General features: G+C 42.1%; 1 long non-coding RNA gene across 4 annotated transcripts in view; it reads left to right on the top strand.

Annotated features, from left to right (window-relative positions):
• LOC111092497 overlaps positions 1 to 15,833 on the top strand; it is a 53,244-nt gene extending 37,411 nt beyond the window's left edge. For 2 of the 4 annotated variants that reach the window (XR_005355626.1, XR_005355623.1), the window contains 3 exons: positions 5,000 to 5,094; positions 11,275 to 11,385; positions 14,233 to 15,833. This is a non-coding gene — a long non-coding RNA (uncharacterized LOC111092497). Of the gene's footprint in view, positions 1 to 4,999; positions 5,095 to 11,274; positions 11,386 to 11,819; positions 12,059 to 12,417; positions 13,604 to 14,232 lie in introns of those variants that run through there. The other 2 variants (XR_005355624.1, XR_005355625.1) reach the window with 2 other exon arrangements.
• The last annotated feature ends 220 nt before the right edge of the window (positions 15,834 to 16,053 follow it).

Genomic DNA, 16,053 nt, shown 5'->3' with positions numbered 1-16,053 from the left:
TAGTCATAATGAAGATACTGATAATTATAGCTAACATTGTAAGGAGTTACTGTGTGCTAGGCATTGTTCTAAGCACATTACCTATATTAACTAATTCATGCAATAGCCTTGTGAGATAAATAATATTATTTTTATTCCCATTTTACAGATGAGGAAAAATAAAGATATTCAACTATTTGCTTGAAGTCATACAATTGGTGAATATTGAAGCCAAGACTCAAACTATTGGCTCTGGCTTCCCTGGCCAGACATTTCTTTCCACTTGTGTCATGTCACCTGTTCACACACAGATCTCAGGCTCAGTCTTCCCCTTTGTGGGTCATAGATCTAACTTCCTAGTCCTCTTGGTGGATTTCTGTTTTTGTTCACAGGGGAAATCTGCCAGGAAACCCGTGTACATTTCCCATGACACACACAGGGTCACAGGGTTCCCTGACCATAGTGCTATAACTGTAGGTCCAGATTTCCCAGAAAGGAAAACCTCCAACCCAGGGTAGTGGGGTCATCATGTGATATAGGATTGTTCAAATGGCAAAAGGCATCAGGTAGTACTTTTTAAAGATTCTACAATAAAATTTGATTTCTAAACCACTTCTCTTTGAGTGGTCAAAATAGTTCCCTTGCCTGAGGTCATGTGATTACTCAGCAGATTTCAGTTCCCAAGCCAGCAATTCTAGAAATTATCCACTTCACTCTCAGAAATCACATATCTCAAAAAAAAAAAAAAAAAAAGGAAAGAAAAAAGAGAAAAAGAAATCACATACTGCTGAAACTTCTCCTGCTTGTACTAAAATGCACTAACATCTGTTAAGAACAAAGAGGTGTATCTATTTGGCTGTGTCAGTGATCTCTGTTTGGTTCCAAAGTGGCATATTACACGGCAGTTGGAACAAAGAGGCCGCCAGCAGCCATGTGAAATGCCTAGTGAGGCCACTGAAACAGCGACCTCCCTTCGTACTGCCAATGAGACTGAATTGTAATTACCCACTCCACTTCCCAAAACAGTCAGTCACGTTCTACCTGGAGCTTCCGAGTAAAGTTAAATCCTGTTGTGACATTAGAAATATGCATTTCCTCTGCATGCTAAAAGACTCACCTAATATTTTTCCCTCTCGTGTAATGGGGAGATTTAACCCAATCCCCAGAGGGAAAATACTAGGTACCAAGCCCTGTGTAGATTAAAACCGACAACAGCGATTACTGCTACTGTTTAATGAGCACATATGATGTACCGGTCACTGTTCTGAAGGCTTTACGTGGATCCCTTCTAACTCTCATAATCCTTACGAGGTCGAGACCATTTTTATCGTCATTTTACTGGTTAGGATGTAGAGGTCCACAGAATTTAAAGAGAATCACAGCACTAGTGAACAGTGGGGCTGGAATTTGAACACAGGCTATCTTTCTTTAAAACCCCTACTCATGGGACGCCTGGGTGGCTCAGCAGTTGAGTATCTGCCTTCGACTCAGGGTGTGATCTTGGGGTTCCGGAATCGAGTCCCACATCGGGCTCCCTGCATGGAGCCTGCTTCTCCCTCTGCTTGTGTCTCTGGCTCTCTCTGTGTATCTCTCATGAATAAATAAAAAAATCTTTAAAAATTTTTAAAAAAATAAAACCCTTGTTCATAGCGACTACTGAAGAAGAAAGATGAAAATGAACGATTAGTTTTAGCTACTGATAATATGTTCTGATTCTGAGTTGTTGTGTATGTGTGGCAGTGACCATGACCAAAGGGAGAGGAAGAAGGTGTGTGCGAGTTCAGGAGGATGTGATGGGACAAGTCTGTTCCATCTTAAACCCTCCCACTCTCTCATCTCCTAGGTAAGGACAGCTGGGTCCTGACTGTTTGGCCTGAGGTCCATGCCTGAGAGCCCAGCAGAGGGGTGGGACAGGCCTGTTTATTACAAAACATGGAGTCCAGGACTTTCTCCTGGCCACAGAAGCAGGTAACTTTGATGGGATATTGAACCAGCACAGATACCCTCAACTCCCTCAGAGGGTATGACCCTCCTCTAAACTACTGGGCTTTCTTTTACTGTCCATCTTCTTAGACGACCAGTTGTACTGGTCAAGGCTTATGGTGATAACCTGCAGAAGCCAATTCTGGTGAATTAAAGTAGGAAAGGTACTGACTAGAAGGATTTCAAAGACCTCACAGAATAGATGGGAAGGGTAGAGAACAAAGAGGAGAAATGAGCCAGACTCCAGGAGGCTAGGAACAGAGATGCACTCAAGATCATGGTGCAGGGAGAGTGTCACAGGCTGCCGCCCTGGCTGCACAGGCCGGGACACTGTTGGTCCGAGGTACGTGGTTCTCCTATGTTATCTCTAGCTCTGGCTGCATCTCAGGGCCAGTTTCTTCAGAAGGTAGAAGGGTTGGATCAGCTGATAGTAGGACATTTGCTGTGGAAACCGTAGGGTCCTGATGAATTGTAGAGACCAGTATATGAAAGCTTGACTTGACTTTTGATAAATTCACATAAAATTACCTGGCTAAAAATAAATAACCTAAAGTTTGAGAGCAGGGGCCTAGAGATGCACAAAACAGAGAAAGGACTGAGAGAACAGGTCTCTTAGTATACAGATAACCTTGAAACTGTTCTTGGCCTTGCAAAGCTGGTGGGAGATTAAGAAGGATTGCCCAAAAGAAAAATCTGCTCTTTGCTCCACCACTGGCTCTGTTATCCCTGCTTATCTCAGAAATAAAACTTGAGTCTAGAAGGGATATTGATCTGATGAAGATCTGCTCAGGCTTATTTTCCTTTTAATCCTCCCGTGACTTACCTGCCCTGTCCCCCCAACCCAATGTTATTATAGCATAAGTGACACAGGAGGAGGGAGATGGTCTGATTTGCTTACCAATTATCAGTGTAACCAAAGAAAAGAAGCAAAATTACTTCCTAGCTGGTCTTGACTCACTAAGCCCTCTTAAATCCTTAAATTAATCCTCTTAAAACAAAACAGCAATGTTTAAGTGCTTTAAGAGTACAAACTTTTTAAAAGACCCATCAAATTTCAATTATTTTTATTTTTTTATTTTTAAAACATTGTTTTTATTTTTAAAAGGATGTAAATTAGGAACCTGAATGAGATACGCTATTTTATAGAAAGGATGAGAAAAAGACAGCCTCAGTATTTTTACTCTGTCTTCAATGCTGGCCTCTCATAAGCTCAGAGTTGCTATTCTGGCCCTTCGGACTTATTTTCTGGTTTTACATGGTTGAAAATATCAAACACCTTTTTGTTCAAGGAAAAATGCATTAACAGTTGTCAGACTCCAAACACCAAATATGACAACTCTCCTTGAGTCAGCTAAGCAATATTGATAGAGTGAGTATTATGGCTAGAATACTGCCAAAAAGGAGAGCAAATTCAAGACAACAATTTAATACAAAGAATAAAGAGGGTAAACATTATATCATGTGAAGAAGAAGGTTTCATGTGAATAGTTATCACTTTAAGAGAGAACTCTGAACCCCATTTATCTGGATTGATTGATTGATTGATTGATTTTCTTCTCTGTTCACTTCCTTTCTTTCCACTAATGGATCTGATAAACTTACCTACGCCAAGAGTGGTGAAGGCCAAGGGCTCTTGAAGTCAGATAACCTTGGCTCATATTACCTCTAACCTTGAGTAACCTAACTTCTCTGTTCTTCCTTCAGTTTTTGCACATGTAAAATGGTGACAATAACTGGTTGTTTTGAGGACTAACAGAGTTAAATACAAAGTGCCAATAAAATAAAATAAAGTAAGAAATACAGTGCTGAGAAATCTCCCAAATAGTTTAGCTGTGATGAACATGGAGGTAAATATATCTTTAAAGTGTTTCCATTTACTTTGGATAGATACACAGGACTGGAATTGCTGGGTCTTAGGGTAGATCTATTTTCAATTTTTTGAGGAAACTCCATACCGTCTTTCACAGTGGTTGCACCAGTTCACATTCCTACCAACTGCATAAGGGGTCCCTTTTCTCCACATCTTTGCCAACACTTGTTTTATTTCCAGTCCTTTTGATAGTAGTAGCCATTCTACTAGGTGGGAGGTGCTACCTCATTGTGGTTTTGATGTGCATTTACCTGATGATCACTGATGCAGACCATCTCTTCATGTACCTGTCGGCCATGTGTATTTCTTCTTTGAAAATCTGTCTATTCAGATCTTCTGCCCATTTTTAAAGTCAGAATGTTTGGGTTGTTTTCTTGCTGTTGAATTGTATGAGTTCTTTATATGTTTTGGATATTGGCCCCTTATTACATATACATGATTTGCAAATATTTTCTCCCATTCAGTAGGTTCCTTTTCATTTTATTGATGGTTTCCTTTGTTGTGCAGAAGCTTTTTAGTTTGATGTAGTATCATTTGTTTATTTTTGCTTCTGTTGCTTTGTTTTTGGTGTCAGACTAAAAAAAAAAAAATCATTGTAAAGAACTTTACCACCTGTCTTTTTTTCTAGGAGTCTTTTGGTTTCATGTCTTAGCTTCAAGTCTGAAATCCATTTTGAGTTAATTTTGGGGTATGGTGTAAGATAATGATCTGGTTTCACTCTTTTGCATATGGCCGTCTAAGATTCCCAACAACATTTATTTAAAGACTGTCCTTCTCTATTGTATATTTTTGGCTTCTTTGTCATAAATTAATAAACTATAAATATGTGGATTTATTTCTAGGCTGTCTATTCTGCTTCCATGATCTCTGTGTCTGTTTTCATGCCTATATCATACTGTTTTTATTACTATAGCTTTGTAATAAAGTTTGAAATCAGAGAGCATGATGTCTCCACCATTGTCCTTCTTTCTGAAAGTTGCTTTGGCTACTAAGCCTCTTTTTAGGTTCCAAACAAATTTTAGGACTGTATGTCCTATTTCTGTGAAAAATGTCATTGATATTTTGATAGGGATTGTATCAAATCCGTATAATGCTCTGGGGAGTGTGGGTGTTCTATGGAGTTATTTTGCGGTATAACTTTGGTAATGCTTTCCTTTTATGTTCCAGATTTTGCTTCATAAGCCCTTTGGGGGTGAAAATGAAAATGGAATTTATACTAAGGAGTGAAGTCTAGAGAACATAAAATCATGGCTGACTTCCTGGTATGTCACCTTGACAGTTACACAGGGCTCCACACTCAGAAAGTCCCTGAGCCTGATTTAATGGTGTGCCTGGTTTAATGTTAATTGCAGCATATCATTAAAGACATTCAATATGTCTTGGGATTCTCAAGAATGTTGGATTAAAGGGCACTGTGTTTTTGTTTTGCAGTGGGTTCCACAAATTATGAACAGCACAGGTTCAGTGGGTATAGCATTAGTGTCTTAAAGCAGGCTAGACCAATGATTGGCATTTTTTTTTTTTTTGAAAGGACCAGAAAGTAAACATTTTAGGTTTTGAGGACCAGTCTCTTGCCATAAGTACTCAATTCTGCTACTGTAGCTAGAGAGCAGCTACAGATAATATGTAAATTAGTGAGTTTTATGAACTTTATTTGCAAATACAGGTAAACTGTATTTGGCCCATGGGCTGAAATATGTCAGCCCTGAGTAGACAAATGTGTTTGATGTTAGGTAACTAAGAACACTGTCAAAGAGGAAAATAGGCGGGGTGGGCAATATTCTAGAACTCTTAGTCATGCCTGGAACACTTTCAAAATTTTTGCCATAACTACTCATATTATTTCTTTTCTAACAGTTAATAATATGCCAAAAATGTACATGTAATGGTGCACTTTACAATCCCCCAATGACTTCATGAATTATGAATTATTATTATCTTCATTTTGCAAAAGAAACCCAAGTTCCAAGGATAAGCAACTTGACCAAGTTCCACAGTAAAGGACTGACATCCAGAGCCTACACACTTACCATGATATCGTCCATTATCTGTTGGGATGTGTGTGGCAGGCGACTGGCTACTAGGAATACTTGAAAATACTGACATGTGTAAATGATTTATTTTTTAAATAAAGAAAATATTTAAGTTAAAAAAATAAGTGATAGATGTCAGCTCTCATAAACATCATCCTAACTCACTAACATTATGCTTTCTTGATGGGAGGGGAGGGATTATACCTTAGAATTCACACTTGTATGTGTCCCTTGGGTACCCATGGCAAGGGGTTGTGCAAGTGTCATCTGGACTGCACTGCCATATGGGAATTGCTGCCAAAGTTGCCAAGAGTAGGACAGTGACACAATTTGAAGATCTTTGCCAATAAATCTCTTTGTCAACCTGAGGTTAATATCTAAAATGCTACTACTGTTCCTTTCTGGAAGACTGAAAGGTATCTCCCCAGGCAGACACCTTCACAGTCATCTAATACATACACTGGAATGCTCAAAATCTATCCCCTCTTCGCAAAGTCAGAGATCCTAAATGCACTCTAAATACATGACTTCTGGTTATAGACAGAGCATTACTGACTCCAAAGACTGATGAAGAAAGAGAAAGATGAAATCAGAAAAGCTTCTTCTTCATTGAGAATTTTGTCATCGCCACAAGGAGAGAAACAGGCATACATCACTTCTCTGATTCTCAGTGGAAATCACCATGCACTCCCTGGGGGCAGGAAGAAGGAAAACCTTCCATCTCAGGGGTACCTTGGGATTTTTTTGACTTCTAGAAAACAGTCTCTGTCAGCTTAGGGAGACCAACTTGTTGGTTCTCAGAGATGTCCTTTAAGGTACATAGCAGCTTAGCAGATGTTTTTCATGTGTCTGGTGCCAGGCTGTGAAAGGAAGGCTCTGGATAAGAAGCATGGTGGTGATATGAAAAGGAAGAGAAAGTTGGATGGCAAGTAGTCTTAAAATTAGGCAAGAGAAAATTTACATTGGAAGATTTTTTATGCACCCTTTTCCCCATAGCTATCCAACTCTTAGGAACAAAGGACACAAACCTAGTTTATTCCTATAAAATCTTGAGCTCAGTAACCATTTATATTATCATTAGAAAACCAGCAATATACAATTCAGCACCTAAAACAGAAAGTTAGCATTGGCCTCCTGACCTGCCAGGCGGGGATTACCATGGAAATTACAGTTTTGTTTTTTTTTTAAACAGTGTTCTTTTGAGTTGAGAAAACAATGATTCCACTTTTTAAAAGTCTCTATTTTTTCTACTCAAAAAAAGTAGTGAGGCCGTAGAGTAGGCCACTACCTTTAAGAAGAGCTTGATGACAAAAGTAGAATTGGATATCTCTTGTGACTTTTCCATCACTTTGGTGGAAAAGAAGTGATCCAACTCTACCCTTGAGAAACCAAAGTGCTCCAGAGTCAGGGCAAGTGAGTGGCTGGCTGTTCCCTACTCCTCCATCTCTTTCATTTCCTCATTTCATCTCTGTCCCTGCATCATTTTCCCTTCTTTCTCTTGCTTTTCATTTCCCCCTCATTCCAGCCACCGGACAGTGCCATGAACTTCAGAGCAGCTTCCCAGAGGCAGGGAAACCAAAGCTAAATATGGCTGTTAAGCCATGACAATGGCCTTCTATCTCTAACCTAGCTCTAAAGAAGGCTGACTGGGGAAAAGTTTGGTTGTAAGGAGTAGAGATAACAAGGGTGGGATCAGGTGGTGGGGTTCACTTAAATATGGGGGGAGGGAGCATCTGCTACCTTATGGCCTTAGCATCACTGGGACACAGTTCTCCATCAGGCACCCAGCACTCGTCTGCTTATTACTTTGATGGTACTAGCCTTGTACCTACTATGTTCTTAGACATTGTTTCCTTATCCTCACCATGACAGCAGGACAGGATGGTCATGTGAGCAAGACAGGAGATGAATAGAAGGGCCCAAGAGGCATTCCTGAAGTACCCTACTGGGTAAATTTCTGCTTACATCTGCCCAGGAGATAGCTATGTTACACTGGTCCATGCCCTACACAGTCGAACAGATATGTAAGCAGTGAAAAGGCCATGAGTCCATGTGGGAGGCCCCAGGCGGGCAGGGGAGGGGAGGCATCAGATCTGTACCACTGAGGATAGGTGCTCAAGGAGATAATATGCTGATTAAGATAGGATAAGAATTAATTTGGAGGGGTCAGTTCCGAGGCACAGAAGAAAAAGCTTCTCCGCACTCAATGGACACATCCTTGTTTAATCCTGACAAATCTGTATCAGTTTTATCCACTGCTGTGTAACGAATTTCCCCCCAACACATAGCAACAACACTTGTCTCACAATTTCTGTGGGTTAGGAATCTAGGTGCAGCTTATGTAGATCCTCTGGCTCAGGATCTGTAGTAAGGCTGTAATTATGGTGCAGGTAGGGATAGAGAAGTCTCAAGGCTTGAATACGGGTAGCTCTGCTCCAGGCTCACTACAGTGGCTGTTAGCAGAGCTCTGGTCCTCTCTGGCTGACGGCTAAAGAGGGGAGACCCTTGCCTCTCTTGTTCAGCAGCTCTCAGCATGACAGGGGCTTCCCTCAGAAAGCAAACAAAGGAGACAGTAATAGATAAAAAGTTGAGCAAGTTGGAAGTCACGGAATTTTTGTAACCTGATCTTGGAAGTGAGCTGTATTCTATTCCTTAGAAGTAAGTCCAGCCTGAGTCAAGAGAAAGGGATCACCTACGAGTATAAAAACCAGGAGGCAAGGATTACCATGGGCCATTTAGCTGCTTGCCATCGATAATCAATTTGATGACCAATTGTAGTCTTCATATTTAAGTGTAAATAACTTTTTGTTGCCTTAAAAAACAAAATCCATCCTCAAAAGGTAATGATGTACCACCATTGAGGATATTAAAAAACAAAACTGTCATGGCCTCTTCAAGTATTAAACATCTGACCAACTGAGGAATCTGTGTCAAAGAAGGCAACATCATTTGGGGAATTTAAGATCTGATGACCATGTACCTCATTAGTTCCATTCAACTCATATTTTTGTTTTCAGGGTTTTTGTGTATTGGCAATTAGAATGGATGAATGAATGAATGAATGCATATTTCTCAAAGTGAAAATATATTCCTTGTGTGAATCTAGCTCCTGCTGTTTTGTGGAATCCTTGAAATGAGCAGGGGAGAGAGTGACTCCCCTTTAGTGATCTATTCTGGTCATCTGAGCTCCCAGGCAGGCAGCAGAGATCTGGGTACCTGAGTCCAAATTCTCTGGGTTGCTGCATCTAAACCTACAACAGGCTGACCATCACACCATGTCCCCGAGCCAGCTGGACAGCATGGTGGGAAGGCCACCCAGTATCAGTACCAAGATGGACAGAACAAGGCTACAGCGTAGCTTTGTCCACCCTGCTCTTGATGATTTTGTGGCTTAGAAAATTCGATTCTCATGGTTTGGAGGAAGGGAAGGTCATATTTAAAAACTTGGAGATAGTGTGAAACAAGAAAAATGGAATTTTGATTTGCTGGGTGTTCCAGGTCCTGTTGGTTTCTGGTCAAGCTTCAGGTCGCTTATTAGAGCTCTTCAAAGAATGCAAAGGGGAGACTCCAACTCTCCTAATGGGGGTCAGAACAGGGCTGATTTCCTACACGTAAACCTGCTCACATTGCCCCAGTAGGGGCTCCAGGCCTTTGGCCTCAATCACATTCCTCATTTCATCTAAGTTGCTCCTGGTCCTAGTTATTAAGCCAAAGCTCTGTTCTAAAGACAAGGTTTCACTGATTGGGTCTTTTTTTTTTTTTTTTTTTTTTTTTAATCTCTGACTCCAAAGATAAGTTATATATTAGCAAGATTACTAAGAGGTAGGGTTGGGCAGGAAGGCGGAAAGTTTAACTCACTAGTGACTAGAGCAGGCTGCTGGGGTCACTACAAACCAGTAGGAAAGGAAGAAACAGGATAGAGGACTGGCGTCCATGCAGGACTGCACGAGGGCCGGAAGGAGAGGAGACTCAGGGCAAGAACACTGCCTCGGCCCATGTGGTTCCCAAGGACTCTGGAGCCCCAGAGGTCTCCTCGGGTTTCTGCTCACAGACAGGAGCACTGAAGAGCCAGGACAGAGGGCACGAGCTTGTTGGTGGGAGTGTGGAGATGAAAACACGGAGACCTTGAGAATTTTCTTTTAAATAAAAGTCGTGCATGCAGCAGTTGTATGTCAGTGTGTGGCTGTGTGGATGTGACGTTGCGTGTGCACATGCACGCCCCATGGGGACCTGGAGGCTGGCCTTTTACTCATTTCCGCACATTGAGGTCAGTAGAAGACTCCTGTGTTGGCTGGTTAGTTCCTCCCTTGCCAGGTGAGCCCCTGAAACCTGACTTTGTACTTCCTTCTGCCTAAGCCGAAGGCGTGTGCAGAGCACACCGTCCACTCGGACCAATCCACTCGGGGCTTCCCCAGCCTCCGCTCCTCCTGCCCTTCGTCAGTCAACAGGTCAACAGGTCAACAGGTGGACGCCTGCCCCCGAGCCTGCCTCGCACCCGTGTGCACAGGGTAGCAGGCCTGTTTAGCTGCAAGTAGACACACAGGCGCTGACAAAAGCTAGAATCTGTCAAAAAAGAAAAGGGAACAAGAATGGTGAAGTCTGAGGTTTCATTCTGACGTGAGTTATAAAAAGAGACCTCACTTTTTTCTTTTATTTTCCCTAGCAACTCTCACTGCATTTTCATCCGTCCTATTAAGTGATAGGGTGCAAGATTCATCCACAAGTTACTTCAAGAGGGGCAAAAACCAATTCCAATAGCCCAGCAAACAGAAATGGGCTCTTGGCAAGTCAGTATATGCTTGCCCCTTGATGGGGCCAAAACTATTAAGAGGAGGCTGGGGGAGGGGGGGTGGCGGGGGAGGGGAGGGAAGCCAAATCCTGAAAGGAAGGAAGGAGGGAGGCAGTGACACAAAATATAGGTGGTTTCACGTGACAATATTTGCACCTCGACAAACACCCCTTTTATCAACTCTTGCAGGTAAAGGAACATGTGTTCATAAGTGCGTCTACATTAACAAAGGTGATCGGCAAGAGGAGTTAATCATTGTCGGAGTTCTTGGTGAATTGTTGGCTCGACGTCTGGCCTATTTAGCGAAAGCCAGGCTTGCTTTCCATGAGCATGCCCCAAACTCGATCTCCTGGAAGCCACTGCGTGAGGCCACCGTCTGGTCGCCAGCACCGACGGAGGGCACTTACCGTTCAGGAGCTGGCTGAGAGCATGCTCTCCTTCTAGCCAGTGTGATTTGGCTTGGGGGCCTGAATGTCCTGTTGTTTTTTTGGAACTGGCCACAGAACTTTGAAAACTGAGAGTCCCATTTGGGGCTGATAACTCATGCTTTGGGCAAAAGTAGTGCCAACATCCAGTCCTCTTAAGAGTATGAAAGTAAAATTTATTTTTCCCTCCATCAGGAAAGAAAATGAAGTCCAGATATCCAGTGACTCATTCCAACATTCAGTGGAGGATGAAAATTTGGCCTCAACACATCTTCAAACATTTATAGAGTGTTTGCCAAGTACAAGGTATCATTATAGGTACTATGGGAAACAGAAAAATTGGAAGACATGAGTTCAGCCTTTAAAAATCATATATTCTTTTTTTAATCTTATATTCTTTTTGGAAGTGGAGGTACACTCTATGCTGGGGCACCCTAACTGAGGTGAAAGGGTGCCTCGGGAGCTGCCACGAGTCCCTCTCGAGCAATTATATGCAAGAGCTTTGTATGTATTTTTTGAGGTGACAATGTCAAGGGTGTTAAATATTCAAAAGGATGCATTTTCTAACAAGTGTCTAACAACCCGGCATCTATTCATTATTTAGTAATAGTAAAAATAAGAACGAATGTTTATTTTTGCACATACTATGGGGGAGGATTTAAGCTAGGTGCTTTCCTTTTTAATCACTGACTTTCAGGATAACCCAATGGAGCAGATATGATTATTTTCCCATTTTCCAGATCAGAAAACAGACTTAAGGAAGTTACTGGTTGCAAGAGCACATGATGGATTGGTGGCCACTTAGGATTTGCACTCCAGTCTCTTTGACAGTGACGTCTATGTTCTCAATCTCTGTGATACACAATAATCAAAGTAGGAGGTGGCTCCCTGGTTGAGCATCTGCCTTCAGCTCAGGGCATGATCCTGAGGTCCCGGATCGAGTCCTACATAGAGCTCCCTGCAGGGAGCCTGCTTCTCCCTCTGCCTGTGTCTCTGTCTCTCTCTCTGTCTCATAAATAAGTGAATAAAATCTTTAAAATAAAAAAAAAAAGGAGGTGAAAAGAGATAATGGACCAAAAGAGAAGACAGGCCAAGAGGAAAGAGAATGTGGCGCTCCGTGGAGGGCCATGTGCACAAGTCACCTGCTATTTAAGGATGTGAGGATTGGGTAAGGCCTTGTGAACAAGAGGCCGGCAGAGGAGAAACCTGGGCAGGGAATCCTCCTGGGAGGTTGCCAAGTGCAGAAAGGTTGACAGGAGGCAGAGTTAACCGGGGTGGGACAAGAGGATAACACTGCATTAGCCTGTGTGAGTGACATTATAGCATTTCCCTCAACAGGTAACAAGACTAATGCCAGGAACCACACACTGGACTGGCCTGGCCTGGAACAGCCCTCGTCATGCTGCTGTGAGCCCTTGGGGATGTTGTTTACCTTGCTGGCCCTTGCTTTTCTCACCTGTAACTGGGGGCATGCTGGTGAAGGTCCCCTCCTGGACGGATTACCTCCGAAATTACAGATAACATTTTGTCTGTAAATATGTAAATTTTGAAAGCACACCTTGCCCGAGTACCCTTCCTTCAAGAGGCTCCGTGGCGGACTCTCTCACTGTCTCCTGATGTGCATACACATGCACGTGTGTGCACGTTTCCCATTTGAGGCTCTCATCAAGGGATGAGGTGTTTGTGTTTAGTCTTCTTTTTGGGAAACCCCATCATCGGCGTGGTAAAGGTCCAAAGTCTGGGACATTTGGGTCATTAGTAGGAAGAAAACCGAACTGACCCCTTCCCTGGTAACACATGCTTTTCTCTAACACTTGCTTTCTCCTCTTAAGCATGCTCCTGCCTACAGCAGCCTGGTGAGAGAGTATGTGTGCTCAGGGGACTGTGCTCCAGGCCGAACCTGCAGGTGCCCGGGGCCGGTAGAAAATGTTTGACCAATGATTGCTCACTAGGTATCAGAGGCCACGCAGAAGGCAAAGGCAAGTCTGTCTGTCTGCTGCCCTGGCAGGGCTGTAGAGAGCAAGGGGGATCCTCTCAGCAGATTGACTTTCTCCCTGGACTTTAAGTGGCACTGGACACACTTTCTTGGGGTACAGAGAGCTTTAGAACACTCTAGTTCAATGTGGGTGGACCGAGGAATCTGCTTTTTCAACAAGTTAGATTCTTATGGAAATTAACTTTTTTTTTTTTCCCTTGGCCCTTACCCCTGGCTAACCTCATATTATGCAATCATCTGATGATGGTCTTCTATCCTCCACATACCACTCTCCTGCATTAGAATGCCTCATGGCTATAGAAAATGTGTCTTTTGGTTTACTGCTATAAATATTTTCCCAGAATCTGGCACTTAATATATGTTTAATAATTACTTGTTAAATGAATTCAAGTCTGAAAAACAGTGCTCTCTTGAGAGGCTGCCAAACACTGAAGACTTGTGCATTTCTTTTTTTAAGATTTTATTTATTTATTCATGAGAGACACAGAGAGAGGCAGAGATACAGGCAGAGGGAGAAGCAGGCTCCCTGCAGGGAGTCCGAGGCGGGACTCGATCCCAGGACCCCGGGGTCACGCCTTGAGCTAGAGGCAGATGCTCGACTGCTAAGCTAGCCAGGTGCCCCAAGACTTGTGCATTTCTTATAAGAAAATTTCCTTCTGATTTATTGTGACAACGTTCTTGTGGCTATGGCTGCATACAAGGTGAGGGATGGAAGGAAAGATTGGTATCAGCCACTACACCACCCCAGGACTCAGGACATGAGTTTGAGCCAAATAAATGGGATAACTCCATTTTAAACTAGATCATTTGCACCAGGAACCTGTATTTTCAAAATGATTAGTCATAACTATTTCCAAAACTACCACTTCTATTAAAATTCGACTTCCAGCCTAAACCAATCGAATAGGCAGTTTAGAATGAAATAATGTGCTCTTGGGATTTGACTGTAAATCCATCTCTGTATAAAGAAAGTTGCTGCCCACACATCACAGCATCATGATGGTGAAACACAAACATGCTGTAAATACATTCTATTTGCTGGTTTTGCAGGCTGGGGCAAAGCTCCACTGTTGATATAATCGCTGCATACTTTATTGAAGTCTCAAATGAAAAATACATTCTTTTTTTTTTTTTTAAATACATTCTTAACTTTTAAGATCCCAGTGAAGGAAAATACAAGAGATATCTCATCCACAGACTACGCAGAAATATGAGAGAGGCCTGCCAAGCTCCAAGTAGAACAAGCTTCAGCCAACTTCAGCTGCCATAAACTTAAATATGTGTTCCTTCCACTTGAGAATGGCTTACTTCCGTCACTTAAAGGAAGAGCTGACTCTTCCACTGCAGACGTTCACCAGCCTTGGAAAAAAGCTATAAAGTAAATTAAAGTGCCCACAAGGTATTTACTGATCTACAAAATGTTAACCAACCTTACGATCTTTCCAGCATGCCTCACAAGGAGGCTAAATGGATGAAATTGTGTAGTGATAACCAAACTCCCATCTCCAAGCTTACCTGTAAATAGTCACTCTCAAGCAAAGAGGTCAGAAAAAAATACCAGAGAGGAGAGGAAAAATGAACTCCTGTTGCTTTGATGAGAAATGTCCAAATGCAGAATAAAGAGAAAAGAGAGGCCCCAGGAAAGAACATATGATTATCTCTACACTGTTTCAGGACAACCATCCTGATAATGGTGCTTTCGGCCTATTGACTCTATGGTTTGTCTATCAGAGCATCCTTTGGATAGAGTTCATACAGCCAGGCCACCACATGTTTAGGGAACAAGACCAGTTAGAGATGAGACCATGCCTGTCACCAAATGTAACACATCTCTCAATCACATGTGTGGCGAGGGAAAGACATTTAAAACTAGACATCAGGACTGAGCTGGGGTCGTGAAGTCCAGTGAAAATTTTCTTAAGCCTCGAAAGGAATGAAGGCAAGACCACTCGAGCACCAATTCTTTGTAAAGAAAAGAACAATGGGATCTGTCATGTGACGACAGACCAGAATCTGGGGAGTGAGGAGCCTTGAAAAGGTATATAATAAGTATGTTGCATCAGTATTGCCTTGTAGGAAATCATCTCTCAAAGCTCCATGCCTTGTGCCTTGTCAGGTCAATAGATTCTCATATCTTTTATTTTTTTCTGTTATTTTATTATAGAAATAAAGGAGAAGGAAGAAGCAAAGGAACACTTATCATTTACTATGTGTACAGAACGTCACATAGGTAGTCATAAGGTTCCCAGATTTCCTGATTTGGGGGTTTCCCTTGAATGCTTAGCAAATGTGACCTGAGGCTCCATCCCACACAATCTCTTCTTCATGAGTTTCTCCTTTCTTGATAAGTCTGAGATTTGCCAAAAAAATAAAAAATAAAAATAAATAAAAATAAAAATGCACCCACAGTCCTCTATACTGACCTTCATCATCTCTTACTGGACTTCACCTCCAGACATTTCTCTCCATTGCTCTTGCCTTCTACCAACCTCTTGCTGTCTTCTCTCCACCCTGAGCAACAGCCTTTTTCTTTTTCCCAGAAAGCACAAGTATCACCTAGTTTTAATGTATGATAAAAGTTTACAAGTGGCTTGAGAATCATGTAAGGCAGTTACAATGCCAGGATGGAAAATCCAGACCACACACCACATATTTCCACTCCTGGAAATGAACTAAGCTGCTTCACAGGAACCCGCGACTGGCTGTTTCCTTCTGAGGCCCCAGTTTGCAACCCTGCTACTTATTGACTTGCTCATTATCTAGCTTCCCCTATTAGAATGTAGGTTCCACAAGGGCATGATTTTTGTATGTGTGTAAGTCACTGATTATCTCAATCAGTGTCTGACACCTCATAGGCCCTCAGGATTTATTTGTCAAGAGAAAAAATATTACTTACCCCTTGGTGTAAACCTGTAAGATGAGTAATATTAATCTCATTTTCCAGAAGAGGAAAAAGAGGCTAAAAGAATATAGTGGTT

The sequence above is a fragment of the Canis lupus genome, chromosome 2 (genome assembly GCF_011100685.1).
Source record: "Canis lupus familiaris isolate Mischka breed German Shepherd chromosome 2, alternate assembly UU_Cfam_GSD_1.0, whole genome shotgun sequence".
Classification (NCBI taxonomy): Eukaryota; Metazoa; Chordata; class Mammalia; order Carnivora; family Canidae; genus Canis; species Canis lupus.
This window is presented reverse-complemented; position numbering and strand designations above follow the sequence as displayed.